The sequence below is a fragment of the Miniopterus natalensis genome, chromosome 3 (genome assembly GCF_054644295.1).
Source record: "Miniopterus natalensis isolate mMinNat1 chromosome 3, mMinNat1.hap1, whole genome shotgun sequence".
NCBI classification, from domain to species: Eukaryota; Metazoa; Chordata; class Mammalia; order Chiroptera; family Miniopteridae; genus Miniopterus; species Miniopterus natalensis.
Window position 1 is genome coordinate 34,561,931 of NC_142083.1, and position 19,861 is coordinate 34,581,791.

General features: G+C 42.7%; 1 long non-coding RNA gene across 2 annotated transcripts in view; it reads right to left on the reverse strand.

Annotated features, from left to right (window-relative positions):
* LOC148093463 (uncharacterized) overlaps nucleotides 1-19,861 on the reverse strand; it is a 207,162-nt gene that overhangs the window by 24,163 nt on the left and 163,138 nt on the right. Inside the window, exon 3 of one of the 2 annotated variants that reach the window (XR_015714212.1) lies at nucleotides 738-794. The exons of the other annotated variant lie outside the window; for it this stretch is intronic. This is a non-coding gene — a long non-coding RNA (uncharacterized LOC148093463). Of the gene's footprint in view, nucleotides 1-737; nucleotides 795-19,861 lie in introns of those variants that run through there. 2 annotated transcript variants of the gene reach the window in all.

Consider the following 19,861-nt stretch of genomic DNA (forward strand, 5'->3'; position numbering starts at 1 on the left):
AAAGTCTTCACTCTTCTCATGAGATTCCAGGAAGTACGCAGGGGATAATTTGGAATGATGAAGTTCCTTCTCCATCTGCAGTCCTGAAGAGGAGCATGTTTTTCCTTTTTGATGATCTGACAACAGGACAGATATATATGCCCTTACTTGAAAGAGAAAAAAAACCCAGAAAACCAAAAGTAAGATACTTATATTACACAAGCCAAATAATTAAACAGAGGCCTGTGTGCCACTCTGTGATTCGCTAACTCTATTATACATCTTTCTGGGTTTCAATCTACATGAAGAAAGTAATGTTCATTACCTAGTAATGACACACTGTGGGTGAAATTTACTTCCAGTGAAAATCATGCTCTTCGGTGCTCTTACAATGTGTAATGGAGAGTTTTATGCCCATTTTATGTATGAGAAAGCTGAGGATCCATGGAGATAATTACCTAAAAACCATATAGCTAAGCAGGTATGAAACCAGTGCCGAATGAGCCCGGAGCTTTAGGCCTCATGATCAGACACCCCACTTCCCTTTGCTTACCTGTCAAGTCCCGTAAGTGTTAGCTATACTGTTTGTTTCCCATAAATACATCCTTACTGGTAATGTCAATAAAGCAAATTTCATCACCCACTTGGAATGGCTCCGTCTTCATCCTGGCAGTGTTTTGCCTTCCAGAAGAACAGAACAATGCACCATAGTTTTCAAGTGCCTTTCATTTCTCACTGGGACCTTTGCTACTTGGATCATACTTCCTCCTTCCCAGACGTTAGCAAATATCATATCTTGCTCCAAATAATTGTCTCTGTAACAGAGGTAATTACAACGGTAAGCACCTTTTACCCCAATTCCTGTGTTTTTTCAGTGCTTTATTTTAGGTTGACCTATACAGCCTAAAACTGTTTCAATAACACCTGAAGCTAGAGGGTCATAAGGTAGCAAGAGAAAACATTATTAAAAATCAATAACCAATGTTTGTATAAAGCGTTACAGTTTTCCAAGTTTCAATGCTGCAAATCTGGTGACTTTCAGTAACCCAGTGAGGCAGCTCCGGCAGGCCTCGTTCCCACTTGATAGGTGGCAATGATGTTCCTTCAGTCCTTTAGATTTCGAATTCTTTGCTAGAGTTACAATACTACAGATTCCTAAGGACTTCATTATTAGTTTCACTAGTATCCCCTTACCATTCAAAACCCAAAGGGCATTTGCCTGAACTTCCATCGACATAACCAAGCAGAGAAGCCAGAATTGGAATTATCAGCTAAAATTTACTCAAACCAAGCTTACTTATTATTTCCCAGATATGCTTTGGACAAGTTATTTTAAACACAATTGTACATCAGTAAAAGTCCACAGGAACAATGAACACTCCATAGGCCTCTAATGGAGAAAGTGAATTCAGCACAGACCTTGTTACGGTGTCAAAATGAAACAATGCCTGGGCTAGTTCCATTACTGCTCCACAAACAAAACTGAGGAAATGGGAGAAGAAAGGAGGAAAGGAAAGTATATTTATGCCCTGCAGGGCTGGAGCTCTGGCAGGAAATTCCGAGTGAGGGTTCTTGCTGGTGCCGGACCACTTGACCCTGGGATTGAGGAGCCTTCACAGGGCCATCGCCAGCCAGGCATGTGGTTGGCCCCATCCACAGGCCAAAGCTCCAGTGCTTTCCCATGTCCCCCCAAACTTGGCCCCTCCATCTGTCGGGCAGCTGCCCTTCTTGCTCCTACAAGCCTTGTCGACCTCCAGTTTAATGCAAGAAGAAATGCCTCTCTCCCCTCACCCTTTATATTTCTCCTGCATCCCCCATCCACTGATCCCTGCTTAGTGAGTCTCAGTGAGTGTTACCATTGACTGGAAATGGACAACTTGACCAGACACCCTACGTGCCTGACACACAGCAGATATTCTCAAACTTTATTGCATAAGGATCAGTAGGAATGCTCATTTAAAATGCACATTTGTGGGTCCTACCTCTGAAGATACTGATATAGTAAGTTTGGGATGGGGCCCAAGATCTGGATTTTAATCAAATACTTCAGATGATTTTGATGTAGCGGATCCAAGGACCGCGTTTTGGGAAATACCATAGAGAGTACTAAGTAACTGAATAAAAGAATGAATGAATGATAGTCTCACGAGTGAGTATCAGTGGTTGAATAGTGTTTCCCACATTTGCCTTACCATAAGAATCACTGGAACACTTATTAAAAATACTGATTCCTAGGCCTACCCCAGACTGGGGAATCATAACCTCCAGGGAAGACATCTGGGAATCCAGATAAGTGTCCCAAATGCATTCTGAAAAGGCACTTTGGGGATACTACTGTGGTCTCTTTCGTTCCCACCATGCTCATTTTTTGTTGTTTGAAGCAGTCACTTGTGGAGCCCACATCCAAGCAGATACCTGAAGCTCCCTACTGTCTGTAAAACTGCCCCTTCCCTGGAGTACCTCTTAGGGAAAACTGGACCCCTTAGTCATACCCCAAATGAGACTTCCAGTAAATAGCCTATAGCTATGGATCCAAATGCATTTTAATATAATCTGGTGAAATGTCAAAATATTCACATAATCAGTACTGTGTGGGCACAGTACACATAATATATACATATAGAATTTCAATATGTATAATATTTTAAATGATAGTTTTCCACTGTGTAAGCCTAATAGAGCTAGGGAATATTGATGTATTTTTAAGATTCTCTTCTACATTCTCTCTCACACCCCTTAAGGTAATAAGGCTTGGGATTGGTAAATATCTTTTAGGTAAGGCCTGGTAATTTTGCCCAGGTTTGGTTAATATATCTTTCCCTGTTTAATTTGTTGCATGCTCCATGCCCTGACATCTTATTTCTTCCCAGACCAGAAGTTTTCAAATGTGCAAGCCTACTGTGCCTGGGGGAAATGTTCAACTTTTGCCTTTGTAATAAGATATGCTCCAATTACCAACTTTAGCAATTGAATATAGTTGAATAATAACTGAATGGGACACTTTGTCACTCCGTCATTATTCAAGCTCCTACTGGTGGTGGGGTGAGGACTGAGTGGAGGTCAGCCTATTCTCGGGGGAGCTCAGCCACACAAATCAACAGAGAGGATTTTCTTAAAAAACAATGTCACAAAAAATAAAAAAGATCCAGAAAAGAGAAGTCAAACTATAGATTTGGGAAATGCTATAAAAGCTCCAGTTTGCTTTTTGAAAAATGGCATAGTGTGTTTAGTGCTAATTTAAGGCATTTTTATACATGGAAAGTATGCTGGAAGGGTAAAGCAATCACCTGGGTAATTAACCCTAAGAAGTGCTTTGCAGGTGGACAAGATCCAGATGGATGATATCATTTTCACATGGACTAGAGTTAGGTGTAAATTCCCTCCACCCTACATTGCATGTCTCCTCTGAATCTGAAAATATTCCAGTATCCATTATAAGCTTTAAGCACCTGTATCTTGCTTTGGCACATACAAAGACTTTTCTCCTGCAAACAGAAAGGCCTCTTATTTGTATGTGAAGCTTGAGAAGCCAAGAAGTTTTGTGTATTTTAGTCTCAGTTTTTCTATTTGTTTTCAGATATACTATAAAGTCAGCTTTTCCCCCTGTATCTAGGACCGAGGTTTATTTTCCATAAAGAGACTATCACATGCTGACTTTCAGTTTATATGCTTAGTGTACAATGTGACTAGAGTCTCATGAAAGTTACTCAAGGGAAAAACCAGGTGGCCTGGCAGGGGTGTGGTCATCGGGGAACTAGGGTGTGGCCATTCGGGAAGGACACCTGGTTGGGAGGAGGCTGGGACACAGAGTGTCAGGTCAGTAACAACTGCCTCAGTATCCGGACAGGAGGCTTTCAGGAAGGATATGGCACTCTTCCAGGATGCCTGAGCCCTGGTTCCTGCAACCTCATAATCCTCATTTACTCCGTGTGTGTAAAATCTCCAGGCCTGGGACTGATAATTAAGGGACCTCAAGGGGTTTTTATAATTGTTGCTAACCTCTACTTATTATTAACAAAAATGTTGATCCCTTCTGGGGTACTGTGGGTAGAAATGCTTATAGACAGGGGAAGTGTTCAGTGCAGTGGATATATCTCCTTGAGAGTAGATCTAGCTCAGTGATATACTCCCTGAAAGTCACGATAGGTATCGTTTCCACATGGATACAGATGTAAGTTGAGAAACACTTTTCCTAAAGCACCGGTTTTCTCATTTCAAGACTCTGGTTAGATGCCCCATGGCTGGGACCTTTCTCCATGTTGTGAGTGGACAGAAAAAATCCTAGTCTTTGTTTCAGATTTCAGCTCAGGAGACAGCACTGCTTCCCTAGAAAGATTCAATGGCCCTGGTCCAGAGAATATTCAACTTTTGTTCCAATGGCAGCAGAATCTTCCTTCCACTGTCCTGGCCCACCATGAACTGGGTCTCAGAGAAAGAGACAGACTGACTGCCCCGTTGTAGAGCTGCCAAGAGAAATTCTAAGCCGTGCTTTGGTAAATGGGAGCCTCCATCAGTATCTTGGGAAGCATCTGCAATGATCTTGGTTATTTCCTTCAGCTGTGTCCAAGCTATAACCTTACCTGATCCTCAGCTTCCTTCACTCGGAGCCTGACCCGATGGCCATGCCCTACCTCTACAATCAGCAGCAGCTCAAGTTTCCCCTTCCAATCCCCCCACGTTGCCACTTCTACGGCCACTCTCAGCCTTTGTTTCTGATTTTATCTACCCAACCAAGCTTTGGTCTACCCTGCCATAGCTGATTATCCAGGCTGAACAACACTGTCTGCTAGCCTTACCCAGGACCATGCCCATCTGGAAGGCCTAACCTCATCCAAGGCCCTTGCTCTGGCTCAGGGCCTCTGGCATCTGTTGCACAATTGGGCACCACGAGGAGCACATGACTGCCATCCACAAAGACAAAGATGGAAAATATGAGCCATCCATTTGGCAACAATGTTGGCATCTTCCTCCATTCATGCTGCCAAGCCCTGACCGAAAGATCTTGGCCTGCTTATTGCCCAATGCAGTCAGTCCAGACTCTGGGTGGCTCAGGTCGTCGTGGGTACAGCCAGCTCTAATAAGATTTATATATGCAAGAAAAGGGCAGAGGAGGGGACCCAGGCTCCATATCGGCTTATGCCCACCAGACCCAGCTAGAGGGAAATCTAGAAAACATTTGGGAAATTAAATAGAAAACTTGTTGTTGTTGTTGCTGCTGTTATTATTATTATTTAGAAATGACAAAAAGAACATCTCCTTTTTTAAAATTTTGACTTGGTTTTCACAGGAAAAAATGTTTTTCCTGTCCATATAAAGCACCTGTGATCTTTTTTCAGGAATGAGGGAAGCTGGAAGGTAGGGAAAGAAAATTAAGTAAATGGAATAGGGTATATGTTCTAATGTTGAGAAAAGCTATGTCAATAGTGCCTACAGAGTACTAATCCTAGGTCCCAAATGAATTTGAAAGCACCATAAAGAAGCCAGGAAGAAAATTAAGCACTTGCATACAGACTCACCTCGCTTATCCTCCCCCCGAATCTCTCAAGTTAAGTGTTGTTTTCCCCACTTTACAAATAAAGAAAGTGAGGCAGCCTCAAGGAAGCTAAAAGATTGCTCAAGTTTGCAAAAGTAACAAGTGGCTGCATTGGGAGTTGAACCCAGTCCACCAGGCACCAAAGTTCAAAACCGCCTCTCATTAAAAATTGTTGTTAATTTAGACAACTGTCTTCTCCCTGAAGCATACGCTAAAAGAAGTTTATCAACATTCCAAGACGATGTCATCAGGGGAAGCATGGTCAAGTTACCATGGAAGGAGTCCGTCCAGTCCATTTCCCAAAACGAGTGTTGGGAGGTGAGTTTGGTAATTGGTTCACTTTTAAGGCATGATTTATTTTAAGCTGGCTGGCCTGATGATGCAATAAGCAGGGCAATGAGCTTGGTCTTGAAGATAGGTTTCTGATTTTCTGGGAAGAGTTTTTTCTACTTTAATAAGCTTTGACTCTCCAAGGAAATTCCTAAGGAAATGCAGTCACGACCTGCTGAGCTGCCAGCTCTGTAAATACACCCATGCTCATACACACATACATCGAGGAATAGAAATGTAGTTATGGCACTCAATGCTTTCATCAGGGAGCAGTCTATTCCAGCCACCAGGAAGGAAGCTGTTGGTGAGGAAACTTATTTTTCCAACTTGGGTCCAGTGGTCAGGGGCCTGCAATTTAACTGATGCTAGGCTAACAGGAGAAAAGACAAGGCTTATTTATACCTACACGTGGAACTACTCAGTGATGGGTAACTCACTCAATTGCCCAGAACTAAAAAGGTTTATATACCAAACTAAGCAAAAGGAGGAAGGAGTTAGGACTTTGATGGGACGGTATGGAAGGTTTTGTGGGGCTTTTTGATGATAATGGGAATGGGCAGCCTGCCCCTGTGGCAGCTGAATTCACAGGAAATTTACACTGGGGCTGGGGTTAATGGCAGCTTCATATCCTGAAGGCTGTGCTTGAGTCAGATAAGGGGAGTTAAATAAGATTTTCTTTTTTAAATCCTCACCCGAGGACATGCTCAGAGAGAGGAAGGGAGAGAGAGAGAAACATCAATGTGAGAGAGGAACATGGATCAGTTACCCTCTGTACGTACCCCGACTGGGGATCGAACCCCAACGTAGGTATATGCCCTGACCAGGAATTGAACCGGCGACCTTTCGGTGCCCAGGATGACACTCAACCAACCGAGCCACTCCACCTGGGCGAGGGTGAGATAAGATTTTTTTTTCCTGTACCTTCTTTAGCTCAAATCTTTTCACTTTCAAATCAACTCTGGGGGTCCGAGTGGCTCCCCTCCTGCATTTCCCCTGTCTGAAACTTCTCTAGAAGTTTTACCAAGCAGCAGCAGCAGCAAGGCTGGCTGCTGTGGAGATAGATTTGGGTTAGAAGTTTCAAGGAAAGAGGTCTGCAAAGGGGGAGAAAAAGACTGGAGCAGGCTATAAACCTGGATTCTGGGTCCAGAGAGCAGGCAGTCGAGAAGATTTCTACCCCTTGGGTTTGCAGCATCTTAGGGAGGTTGGCAGTGGCAATGGCACGGCCTCGGCTATTTCCTGCGGCAGAGCGTGGAAGACGCAGGAGGTTGGTGAGCTTTCTGGAAGGCTGACCCACACCGCTGTGGTCACGAACCCTTGGCACTTACATCAAGCTGTTCAGCTTCAGCTTCTAGCACTTCAGGAAAAATCACAGTTGTACTCAGTGACGGCAAGTCAGGAAAGGAGGAGAGAAACTGGAAAAGTTAATTATCAACAAAATGTGTAGGACAGCAGGGTCCAACTTACAAAGGGGAGGAAATTAGCTCAAAGGCAACGGACAGGCCTCAAATCTGATAACAAAAAGGGCAGGTGATTATTTTCCATTGAAACGAAATTTCTCTCTACAATCACCCCCATTTTAATCAAAGACAATCAAAGAAAGATTATTCTTGTTCACAAAATAAGTCTAGGTTATTACGTTTGGCTGGATCACTTATATAAGCGTAGCAAGGATGGTAACTGATGACATAGGCCTTTTCAAGTTTGCTTTGCTGGGGCTTTTATAAGGATCCTCAGATTGGACTTTTAAATGCCTCTCGGTGCTTGTGAACCAAGCCAAGAACTTACTGGACTTCGTCTGCAGTATCTATATATTTGGGTCATTTGCTCTTTTCTTGAGGTTCCCCAAATAGTCTAAAGTTCCTGGGCCTGCCAGAAAGTGGCCTTCCTTACCACCTATAAGGCTGGGAACCTGTAAGCCAGGCATCAAGTCCTTTTTTCTCCAAGAGGGTTTTGTAAACATCGGTTCCATAAGGTGAGTCTTAATTCCTAAAAACTGTCTGGTCATACCCGATTCTATGTGCATCTTTCTCAAATATGACATTCCAGTAAAAGCCTTGGCGATATAACAAATTTTCTCAACTATATCCTCTTATAAGTAGGGCAGATTTTTATTGAACTTATGCAAACAACTACATTGCAATAAAAATAAGAATACTGAGAAAGAGTTTCTGAATTCCAGAGAGATCAGGTAGGGAGAAAAAAGATAAATGTTTCATTTTTGCTCACAAAGATATAATCTACTAGATTATTGTGAGTTCTGGATAGCTTAAGAGAAAGGGGTTCCTTATATCCAGAAAGTAAAACATTAAAGAATCAGCAATGTTTCAAGCAAACAAACAAAAAGCCCATAAAAATTATAATCACTCTTCATGTGTTCATTCAGTCCCATGTAATGAATTCTTGTTCTTCTTGATCTCGAATTAGCAGTTTCATGAACCAGAGTTCTGGAACCGTCTACTCAGTCCAATGGCATGACCTCAAAGTTAGTTAAGTGATGCGATCAGAAGCCTGTACCCCAGAGTGCCTGTCATAGACTTTTCTATGGTTCTTTGAGACATTGCTTTTGTTGAAGACAAAGTATTCTGGCTTGTAGTTGATTGTAAGAGCTTTTAGGAAAACATCAGAATAAAATAATAACTAGATAGTGTGAATGACACAAAACTTAAAATGGTCATAGTTACCCGCCTCCAGTTTGGCCATCTGTAGGAGGGACGTGGTGGAGGGGTGCTTATGGTGAGTGTTAGATTTTAATTTTTGTTATAAATCTGATTTCTGTTCTTTAATTTTGCTAAGGAAGTCTTTTAAGTTAGTCATGATCTTTTTTGTGTATCCTTCTTTCAATTTGATCTTCCCATGTTGGTTAAGAAGCTATTTATTTAGGATGAGAGCTCTCAAAAAATGGATTCATCCAGCTGGCGTGGCTCAGCAGTTGAGCATCTACCGATGATCCAGGAGATCGAGGTTCGATTCCTGGTCAGGACACCTGCCCAGGGTTCGGGCTCAACCCCCAGTGGGGGGCGTGCAGGAGGCAGCCCATCAGTGACTCTCATCATTGATGTTTTTATCTCTCTCTCCCTCTCCCTTCCTCTCTCTGAAATCAATAAAAATATATTTTTTTAAAAATTCTTTCAAATATAAAAGCTCTTCCAAATCAAGAGATCTGTTGCCTGGCCATTGATGATTTAGGATCTCCAAAGGTATACCTGTTCCAAAATGTGACGCAAAATCAATAGGCCTTTGTATGACTTAGCCATGGACAGGAGTCATCCCCCCAAAAGGGTGGAGAAGATGAAGCCCCATGATCCAAAGTCATTCCCAATGATAGACAGAGACAAAAGGCAAAGAATCTCCTTGCCACAGGTGATGAGAATGGTGTTTGTGGAAACTCGTCTCCAGTTTTCCATAAAAGTGAGATGCCTCCAATCACCGACTTCCCATCTGTGACACTGGGCAGGTGATACCGAGATGGGACTTCCCAGCACTAGCAATACAATGAGAAAACAAGAAGATGAGGCCCTTAGGGACTGAAGACCCTTCATTTAGCCTTAGATGAACCCTCTAAGGGCTGGCAATGGTTAGCAGGATACCAACCACAAATGGGGTGCCCAGTCTATTCATATTTTTGTCCTGCAAATTATAGATTCTCATGCTCCAAGCCTCTTCTGAGCATAGATCCAATATTTTAAGTTCCTGGTCATACAGAAAACCAGAGAGTCAATGCTCTCATTAGATCTGAATGAAGCTCTTGGGACACAAAAGAAGACAGGACACAATGGACATCCTAGAAAGGAAACGATCTATAATAAGGGTACTCAAACCAAGAGTTACAGTATGCAAGGAACTAGTTGCATAAGTGTTTTCTCCGGCTCATCTAAATCTTGGGGAAAAAAAAGAAACGGAGAGAATCTTACTGCCTTTGTTCAACCAGATCTTGAGCAGAGATATGGGAGTCTGACTGGTATGGAAATTCATCCGTCAGTGTAGTCAGTGGTCTCAATATCTCAGCTGCAGTCTCCAAAGTAGGCAGGGAGTCCAATCATACCATTTATACCACCAAAGCTGTTAGGAGGAAAACTTTTCTTCTTCCAACTGGTGTCTAGTAGCAGGGGGCTTGGAAATTAACTGACAATAAACAGATTAGGGGAGCAAAGAAAAGGAGTATTTATGGGAGCAGGTGAAAGTACTCAGTGATGAGGAACTCACGCCATAAACACAGATAAAAAATTATTCACGTACCAAATTTAACAAAGAGGTGGTGGTGGTGGTGGTCAGGGCTTCAGTGGGAAGGTGTGGAAGGTTCTGTTGGGCTTTTTGATGCTGATAGAAATGGGCAATCTGTCTCCCTGGCAGCTGAATTTGCAGGAAACTCCTCAGGAGAGGGATTGAGGGCAGTTGCAGTTTCTGAAGGCTCTGCTGTAGTCAGATAAGGGCAATTTTGATAAGGTTTATTTCTTTGTCTGCTTTAGCTAACATGTTTTGTCTTTGGAATTATCTTTATACCAACTCTGGGGTCTGAGTGGGTCCCTATAGGACTCAAGACACCACCATCACAAGAACTTTAAAAAGGAAAACCACCTGTATCCTCCCTGAGGCAAGTTTTGTTGTTGTTTTAAATCTTCACCTAAGGATATTTTTAGAGATTTATTTTATTTTATTTTTTTAGAGAGAGAGGAAAGGAGAGAGACAGAGAAACATCGATCAGCTGCCTCCCATATGCACCCCAATGGGGGTTGAACCCACAACCCAGGCATGTGCCTTGACCAGGAATCAAACCTTCAACCTTTTTGGTGTATGGGACGAAGCTCATGCAACTGAGCCACCCAGCTGGGCCCTGAGGCAAGTTCTGAGGCAACATTTCTGTGCTGGGCTTGAGAGCTGCGGGAAGGTTCAATGAAGCTCCTGGTGACAGACTCAGCTGCCTAAAAGGAAGGCCCTGTAGGTTATCGATGTCATCTCTCTACAGGCTGAGATCATCCTGGGCCCCATTCCAACAACATGAGCCCTGGCTGCTGTACCACAGGGAAGGCTGGTATTTAGCTTCACTAAGTCCCCAAGATTCAAAGCTCATTACTTGCCTTCAGAAAATCATTGCACAATATTTTAAGACTTTAGTAATATCAGTTTTTGAACTGGATATATAGGGTGTCCCAAAAACTGTATACACACACTTTGAATAATTTTAAAGGCAGTGTTTATTAAAATGCATTTCATTTTCAAAATTGAGCTATCAGCTGTTAAAGTGTGTACATATTTTGGGGGAATCTATATATATATATACACACACACACACACATTTATAGGACTTTTGCCTTTTACCTACCACAAGCAGGAAGTAGACTTTGTATTTTTGGCTACAAGTTGATTTTATAACCCCAAACACTGATTTCCAAGGAAATATTGTTACCAGTGGAAATATCTAGAAGGAAAAGTGTAATTCAAAGTGCTAATTTTGAAAGGCAGCCTTCTACACTCCCTATCACTTTGAATTAGTGCTGTGAGTTAGTGCTACTTGGCTGCAAGGAGAACATGCTTCCTGCTCATTAAATCCATCTTCACAACCTCAGGAACTCTGCAGTTATTAAGATAATTAAGGACATCTTCTAAAAAAATTGTGGCCTCAAGTTCATCAATTCAAACTGCTCATACAGAATACAAAGTGTAGAGACTAAAATAAAGCACCAGGTGATCTTTTCTTAGAAGAAGGAGCTCCCCCTCCGCCACCAAAGAAAGGCAGGTATATGTCTTCAGTATAGACTCTCAGGATGAAATGTCTTAGGCATTAATGGGCATCCTGGGGCTCACTTACCTGCAGGGACCCTGGAAATCAATGGCAATGGGGAATAGGAACATAGCTGGAATGATTCCAAATTTGGGAAACTTGTTTATAGAACTAATTTAGACATTGTTAATTAGTGATTCAAATGCTGGCTTCCCAAAGTATTATCAACATAATAATACTCTGTTGGGGAAAGGGGACTGTCCTGTACATTGCAAGATATTTAGCAGACATCTTGACCTTGACCCTCTGGATGCCAGTAGCACTCTCAGTCATGACAATCAGAAAGGCCTCCAGACATTGCCCAATGTCCCCTGCGAGGCAAAACTGCCCCAGATGAGAACGGATGCTTTACAGGTGACAGAGATGTAGTTCTCAGCAGGTCTTAGTAGAGGCACGGAGTGGAGAGGCAAGGTTGAGAATATTTCTCAGATTTGGAAGTCTGTTTTTGAGGTGTGTCTTTCAGTGGTCAGGGGCCGGGGGGTTGGAGTTCTGGTTAGGGCTGTATGAGGATCATAATATAATCTTTAGGATTAGTGGATACAGCAAGGTGAAGATTTTGAGATTAGGGGATTGAAAATGCTCATATTGATGTAAAATTGTCCTTTGACGCTTTCTATAGATGAGTTTGGGGAAGTTCCTGGAATGAAATAGTTATTTGTAAGAGTTATCTTCTGGGGCAATAGCTTTCTGGAATAGTAAAGTGGTCTGATGAGGACCCTGGAATAGTGAGTCATGTTAACGTAGGCTGTGTGGATAGAAGTGATTTGGGTCCCCAGCGGATTTCTTGATTGCCGTGTCCCCCTCAGATGCTGCCTGCCTTTGCCCACCATTTCCACACTCAGGGGAGCTAAAAAAATGAAGACCAAAGAGGCAGAGGCGAGGAGCCTGGACTCTGGGAGCGTCGCTGCCAGGGGCTCGTCGCGTTGCCGAATCCTGGCTGTGGGACCTGGGCAGGCAACACACTCACCACGCCTCCGTTTCCCCATCAATACCCTCAGGTTAATAATAGTATCTCCCCCAGGTTGTGGCGGAGTTTGAATGAAGTAATGCCTGTCTAATGCTCTGAACATAGCGCGCACTCGGTGGGTGTGAAGCGACGGTTCGCAGCTGCGGCGTGGGGAAAGTGACCCGGCCGCGGCGCACCCCTGTCGGGCAGGCACGCTCCGGGGGAGCCCCCTCATGTTCTTTCCCATGCTCTTAAAAAAGACAGGTTTTAAAAAGAAGCTGAAATGCTTTCCCTGCCCTAGAATATCATGGGATGAGAGTATCTAACTGTTCTAAGTTCCTCCCACACTCCGCTGAGCATGGTTTTTGATCGCCCCTGAAATGCGTGGGGTGACTTAGGCTGTAGTTTAGTAATGCCTCTTCTGTGAAAGCTGGTGAACAATAAGAGCACCATGGCGTTAGCCTGGGCTAGGTTAAAAGTTACTTTTCTGTAGCTCATCTACTGGAATGCTCATCTAATCTAGTCTTCCATGGAACATTTTAAGGACAATACCTTGCTTTACTAGCCATGACCTTGAATCCGTTACACTGTGGAATTCTACTCCGTGCTTTCTCCGGATTCTGAAAACAGGTCATCTATACAAGTGGGAGACCCGCTTGCATTGTGCCAGGGGCTGATCTAGGCACTTTGTACACATTTCTCATGTAATCCTCACTATAAGGTAAACACTGTTACGAAAAATCTGATACTGACAGAGCTGAATTAACTTGCTGAAGAGACCTGGCTGATACATGAATGGAGGCAGGATTTACTCCAATGTCTATTAGGCTCTAAAGTTGATGGTTCTATTACCGCATGATACCACGAACTATTTCCCAAAACAACAAACAGAGAAACCCAAGGAGAACACATCAAATGCATTCTAGTCATGGTTTTACAGAGCTGGGATCTATGTACAGTATTTGACCACAGCAACTATTTTCTGGAATTGGCAAGGAACAGACAATCTTGAAAAGTGATATATCTAATCTGGCCATAGGATGACTGAAATAATCGAACACCAACCTCAAGGAACCAGTGCCAGTCCATATGTTTGCCTAATTTTAACAAATAAATGAAGTAGGCCCAATCAATCTATTGGTTGGGTTGACTCTTAACTGCTATTGATGGGATTTGGGGGGGGGGGGGACTTCCTGGCCCCCAATCATTTTGAGGGCTCTATAAATTCAACAAAGAAGTATTTAGACAGCAAATTTTATCAACAAATGTAATGGGCTAAGGGAATTTTACTGAATAACACTGTGAGTGGGGAGTAACATTGGAATGAAATGCCTTCAAGCAAAGTGTCTTACAGAGTAGATTTTCTGGGAAAGTGTCCTTTTTTTCGTGGTGATGACGATGTTATGGTTTTCAGGGAAGGTGATTCAGTAAATGGACAACTAAATGCAATTTGATTTTTAGATCTTTAAGTTTTTTGTTTTAACATGAATCAGAATTCTTTATTCTACCTAAGCTCGGCCCAGCGCCAGATCCGTGATTCTGAGTAAGCCACCTCATTTCTTTGGGCCTCAAATTTTCTCCTCTACATAGAAAGAGGGACTAGATATATGATCCATAAGGTCCCTTCCTGATCTTGAGTCAAATTGATTCAAAAAGATGTTATTAACTGACTAGTGCCCTCTACAGGCAACTTTCTCCTCACTGTGAGAATTCATAAGCGAGATGTTAGCAAAATTCTCTTGGTATATTTAATGTTGTGACTTAGTGTCCAACACAATATTTTGATATTCAACGAGCCATGGTTGTAAAGCAATTAAAATTGTAGTTTTTGTCTCGACTTCATTTTACGCAGAAGGAATATGAGGCCTGCCGTGGCTGTGAACTTTTCCAGTTCCCTTGAAGTAAGGCTTTGAATACAAGTCTCTTGCCATTCGGTTCAACAGTGTCCAATGGTGACCTTCTCAGTCTTTCACAGTTGTCTTCCAAACGCTCTTCCCTCCCCTTGTCAGATAGCAACGGAACTCAGCATTTTCTCAGTTTCTATGTACTCACTACCTTTAAGAGTTGATGAACTGTGGATTTTTCCATTAGAGCAGGAAATGGCTGCTTCACCGTTGCCTGGTAATTATGCGAGCACCTTGCTGTACGGCTGCTTTTCTGCAGCCTCTCCTGTTGCTGACGGGGAGGTCACTTACTGACAGTGCCAGCAGATAATGTATGCGTGCTCCATACCTGATCCACTCACTCCCTTCAAGGACTGCTAAAAGTTTTCATCCTTCATGCTGAGACCTCCTCAGAAGTAGGGACACTATTCATTTCTAAGGTGGAAGACACAGGAAAATGTCCTGGACAGCTTTCAATAAAAATCTGAGTCTGTTTAAGCCTACTTTAAAATTTTTAAAATCAATTTATATTTCAGTTTTTAGCATTACAAAAGCATTTGTGCCTTATAGAAAGTTATAAATGTAGATAAAGAAAAATGAGGAAATGATAGCACCATATTCCTACCACCCATAGATTGCCACTGTTAACACACCTGTGTATATACCCTGAAACTTTTTTCTATGCATATATAAATATACATATTCATATTTTTACCAAAATGAGATCACACACTGTTTTTAACCTGCTTTCTTTAGTTAATGATCTCCATCTTTCCTTGCCAATACATTTTCATCTTATCTAAAATCCACTCTGTTTTAAAATGTCCCCAGCTTGTCCCCAAAATGTCCTTTACAGTTTGTTTATCCAAACCAAACTCAAAGCTAGGATCCTGCACTGCACGTAGTTATTATGTCCCTTAAAATTCTTTACTCTAGTATAGTTTTCTTCCCCTCTCTCCCTCCTTTTCTCTCTTTCTCTATTTATCTCTCTCTCTTTTTCACTTTCTTTTCATGAAACTCATTGAAGAGAACAGGGCAGGTTGAGATTTGTATGTGGTTGTTGTTTTTTTCTTGTTTTTAGATTTTGTTCTTTACATAAACCAGATTTTTAGGAAATTGCCCAACACTCTGCTTTATCTTCACCTGCAAGAAATACTGCCTTAATGGCATAACAGATGGTCAACTGCTTAAATGTAAAGTTTTTAGTCTAAAACTGAATTTGTAAACCTGATTAAATATCTCCATTTTTCTTTCATTTCTCCCTCACATCCCCTCTACAGCTCCTAGAACAAAGGAAAGTCAGTCAAAACTATGCCAAGCTCTGTGATAAGCTATAGTGACATGGTCCCAATCCTCATGGAACTAAGAGTCTAGTGGGGGAGCTAGACCTTTAGTTAATCATTAACATGAAATGTTTAATTGAATGATGACAAATACAAATTCTGAGAAGGCAAAATATAGAATATAAAGTTTCAAGACACGAGAGATGGCTCAGGGAAGGAAGGGACCTGGTTTAGTATGTTAGAGAAGCCTTTTCCTGAGGAATAACATTTAAATTGCAGTTAGTTTAGGGAAGTTCAGGCCAAGGCTGTTCCAGGCACTGGGAACAGCATTTGCAAAGGTGGTAATATTTAGGAGTAGGGCCTACCTCCGCTGGGATGAAGGGAGTAAGAGGGAAAAGTTAGTAAGATGAAGCTGGGAAGTGAGATAGGGACCAGTTCATTCAGAGGTCACAGGCCATGTGAATCATTTTTGGACTTAATTATATAGGCAAGAGAGAGCAATAAAGAACCCTAAGTAGAAGAGACACATAATAAGATTTAGGTTTTAAGAAGATCATGCTGACTATTGTGTAGAGAGTATATTGAAGGAACAGGAGTGGACACAAGGAATAGGTTAGAATGCCATTGTGATTGTCCAGCTGAGAGATGATAGTCCTAGAGTGACGGTTAGAAATGGACTGACGTGGAGTGGTTTTCGATATTTAGCTCATTAGGAAGTCATTTTAAAAAGACTTAGGGACTGATTGGAAAGGAAGGGGTGAGGGAAGGGGAGGCACTAAAAATAATTGAACTGTTTCTATACAAGCGATAGCAACCCAACTCGAACTGGTGTAAGGAAATTGATTGATTCAAGTACAGGAAAAGCCCTGGGAGTAGATCAGGTGCTTCAGATATGACTGGATCCAGGAGTTTAGATGATGTTTTTAGGAGTAAAAAATGCGTTCAATTTTTATCTCTGGAAAGCTCTTAACTCATAGTGGTACAATAGCAGCTGGGAGTTCCAGGTTCACATACTCACAGGGTAGCAACTTCAACAGAAGAGAACTTCTCAATATTTTCAGGGAATACACTAGAACTGAGCCTCATTAGCTAATCCTGGGTACCATGTTCACCCCTGGAGCTAAAGGGCAGAGTCTGTCCCACTTGGAGCAAATAGACCTAGGGTGAGGAAGGAAATTTGAGAAGCTATTACCAGTCCAATGGTGAATGGATGCTAGGCAGGCAGGAATGACAGTACTTATTACAGGTAACAACTAGGATTTTGACGGGCACAACTGAGTGGATGGCGGGCCACTTGCTGAAGGAAGAGTGGAGTGTTGAGGGGAAAGATCACAAGTTCAAGTCTGACATGTTCTTTTGAGGCCTATTAAGCTTATACGTATAAATGTCAAGTAGGCAGATGAATACATGGGTCCAAAGCTCAGTAGAAAGTTCTTGGCAGTAGTTCAAGGTTTTGGAGTTATCCACGTACAGGATATGGATGAGATCATCTGAGATGTGTGTCAAATGAGAAGAAGAAATTTATTAGCTGAGTAGAAGAAGAGGAGGAGACCGCAGAGCAGAATGCAAAAGAAAGTCTGGTGAGCCAGTTCAGAGGAAACCTAGTGGGAACAGTGCCATAAACGTTCAGGCTGTTTCCTGAAGGTGAGTATGGAATGTCTACCTGTGTGTCATACGTCTGAGAGATAAGATCAGATAAAGAAGTGTCAATTGAATGCAGTAACATGAAGATCATCAGTGAGTCTAGTCAGTAGTAAAGGTTCAGATAGAATGACGGAGAAGAAAGCCAGTTGGGTGGGAGGTTCAGAGTGGATACAGATGGAAAAGATGGCAGTGATGAGAAGTCTGCTATGAATGAGTAGGAACTGACAGAATAGTGGTTAGAGTGGGAGAGGGGGGTCTAAGGAAGGTTATTTTTTAGTTTTTTTAAAATTTTTGGATAGAAATAACTTGAACTTGTTGAGGTGCAAAGTTGGAAATACATGAGATAAAAGACAGAAGATGAGACCCACAGCATAGCAGATGGAGAGACCTTAGCATAGAGAAGGGCCACCTCCTTCACTATAATTGGAAGGGAAATGAACACGGATGTGGGAACATGTTTTGATTCCATGGCCATAAGTTGCAGTTATTCCCAGATGATGGCTTCTGCTGTCTCTGAAGTAGGAAGTCGTCTCCTTTACATGGGGAAGGATCTGAGGTTGAAGAGAGTAGAAAGACTTGAAACAGGGTGGAGGAAAATAAACTACAGATAGGGTAGGATCTCTCAGAGCTGTGCCAGTGGCCCAGCAGTGCCTGTGGCCCAGCAGAGGCTGAACTAGCCTTCGCCTGATCAACTGATGATTTCCTCCAGCAGCTCCCAGCAGCCTGAGTGCTGAATGTCAGAAGATGGACTGTTGGCCAATAGATGTGATGGAAGAGCACTGTCAAAAAGATTTGATGGGACAGTAACATTATGCATCGGGTCCAAAAACCAGTTGCACAAATGGAGAGCCTTGCCATGCCTACGTTAGTGAAATGAGAGTGGGGGCTGGGTGGAAGATGTCTGCTGGACTCATATTACCACAGGATGTGTTCTCTTGGGGTTTTACTGAGTGTACAAGAGAATGATTGAAAGGATGAACCATGAAATCCATGGTGGGGAGGAAGGGAAGTGAAGAGGAGGAGAGCACTGAAAACAAGGGCTGACAATAGGAGGTCCCAACAGTGAGAAATAATAAAGGGCTGGCCATTAGCCACACGGAGTCAGTCTTTTGAGGGAGAAGCAATCTTGGGCCATCTGACCCACTGCACACTGACCAAGGTGTTGGAAGGTCCCAGCTCCACCACGCGTTAGCCATGAGGCTTTGCCCCTGCTTTAGATTCCTGATCTTAAAGTTGGGGATAGTGGCATCTTCCCTGCTCACCTCGCCAAGCTGTTGTCAGCAATCATTTGAAGTGCTATAAAAGTGTGAGCTACATCAGCAAACAAACTCAAAGGTCTCTTTTTTCCATTGTGGTAGAGGGGGGATGTGTGGAAAGGGAGGTGGTTACCCCAGAGCTCACCACTGAATAGTGCAGGCCTCACACTTGCTGTGCTTGGGTTAGGGGAGGAAAAACAAACTGCATACTCTGCCTTGAGCTGTTGCTATTTAGTAACAAGCTGTTCTGCAGTAGTTCTGTGGTTCTGTTTTAATTTTTTAATTGTTTGTTTTTATTCCATTACAACCTAACCTTCCTGGATCGTTCATACACATTAAAATATTAGATCAGGGCACACAGCCTGAGGACCGAGGCCTCAGAGTGATACTGCAAAGGGAGTTGCTTAGTCTCTCCCCGGAGCAGGTGCTGTGTTCTCAACCCTTCATTCCTATTCCCTCTTCATTCTCCTTTTCTGATTAATCCCCTACTCTGGGAAAACAAAACAAGACCCTTTCCTTCCTGCACTTGTCTCTGTTGCAGTAAATGGCACCACCACTCACCCAGTTGTTCAAGCCCAAACTTGGGAGTCACTCTTTGTTCCTGACTTTCCCTGATGTTCAATCCACTGGCAGGTCTGGTTGACTCTACTTCCAAGAAAAAACACTTTTCATGATCTTTATTTGCCACCATCTCCACAGTCCAGCGACCATAATCTCTTACGGGGACAACAGCAATAACCTTTTAGCTGGTTTCCTGCTACCGTGTTCGGCTGCCTATAATCTATTGTCCCCACAACCCATTCTCCAGTCGTCTAGAGAATCTAGTCATCTGCCCTCCCTTCCCGCCCCCTTCACTCAAGCTACCCTAGCCCTCCTTTGAGACCTTGAACTTGCCAAGCTTGTTTTAGCCTCATGTTCTTTGTCACAGCTGTTCTCTTGCCTAGGAATGCTGTTCTTCCTGATCCTCTCATGCCTGGTTCTCTCTTGATATTAAAATCTCATATTGCCACCTCCTCAGAGAGTCCTTCCCCCACCACCCGGTCAAAAGTAGGATGAATGAGTTCATCTGTCTCACAGAAATATATATTCTTTTCTCTGTCCTTTCTTGTCCATCCCTCTTTTTCTTTTTTGCTCTTAAAAAAATTCTCTCTAACCCATCTCTCAAGTTAGCCTGTGGTTTATGTTAAACATCACCTAGAATTCCCTGAGTACCACCTGTGTGGCTAAA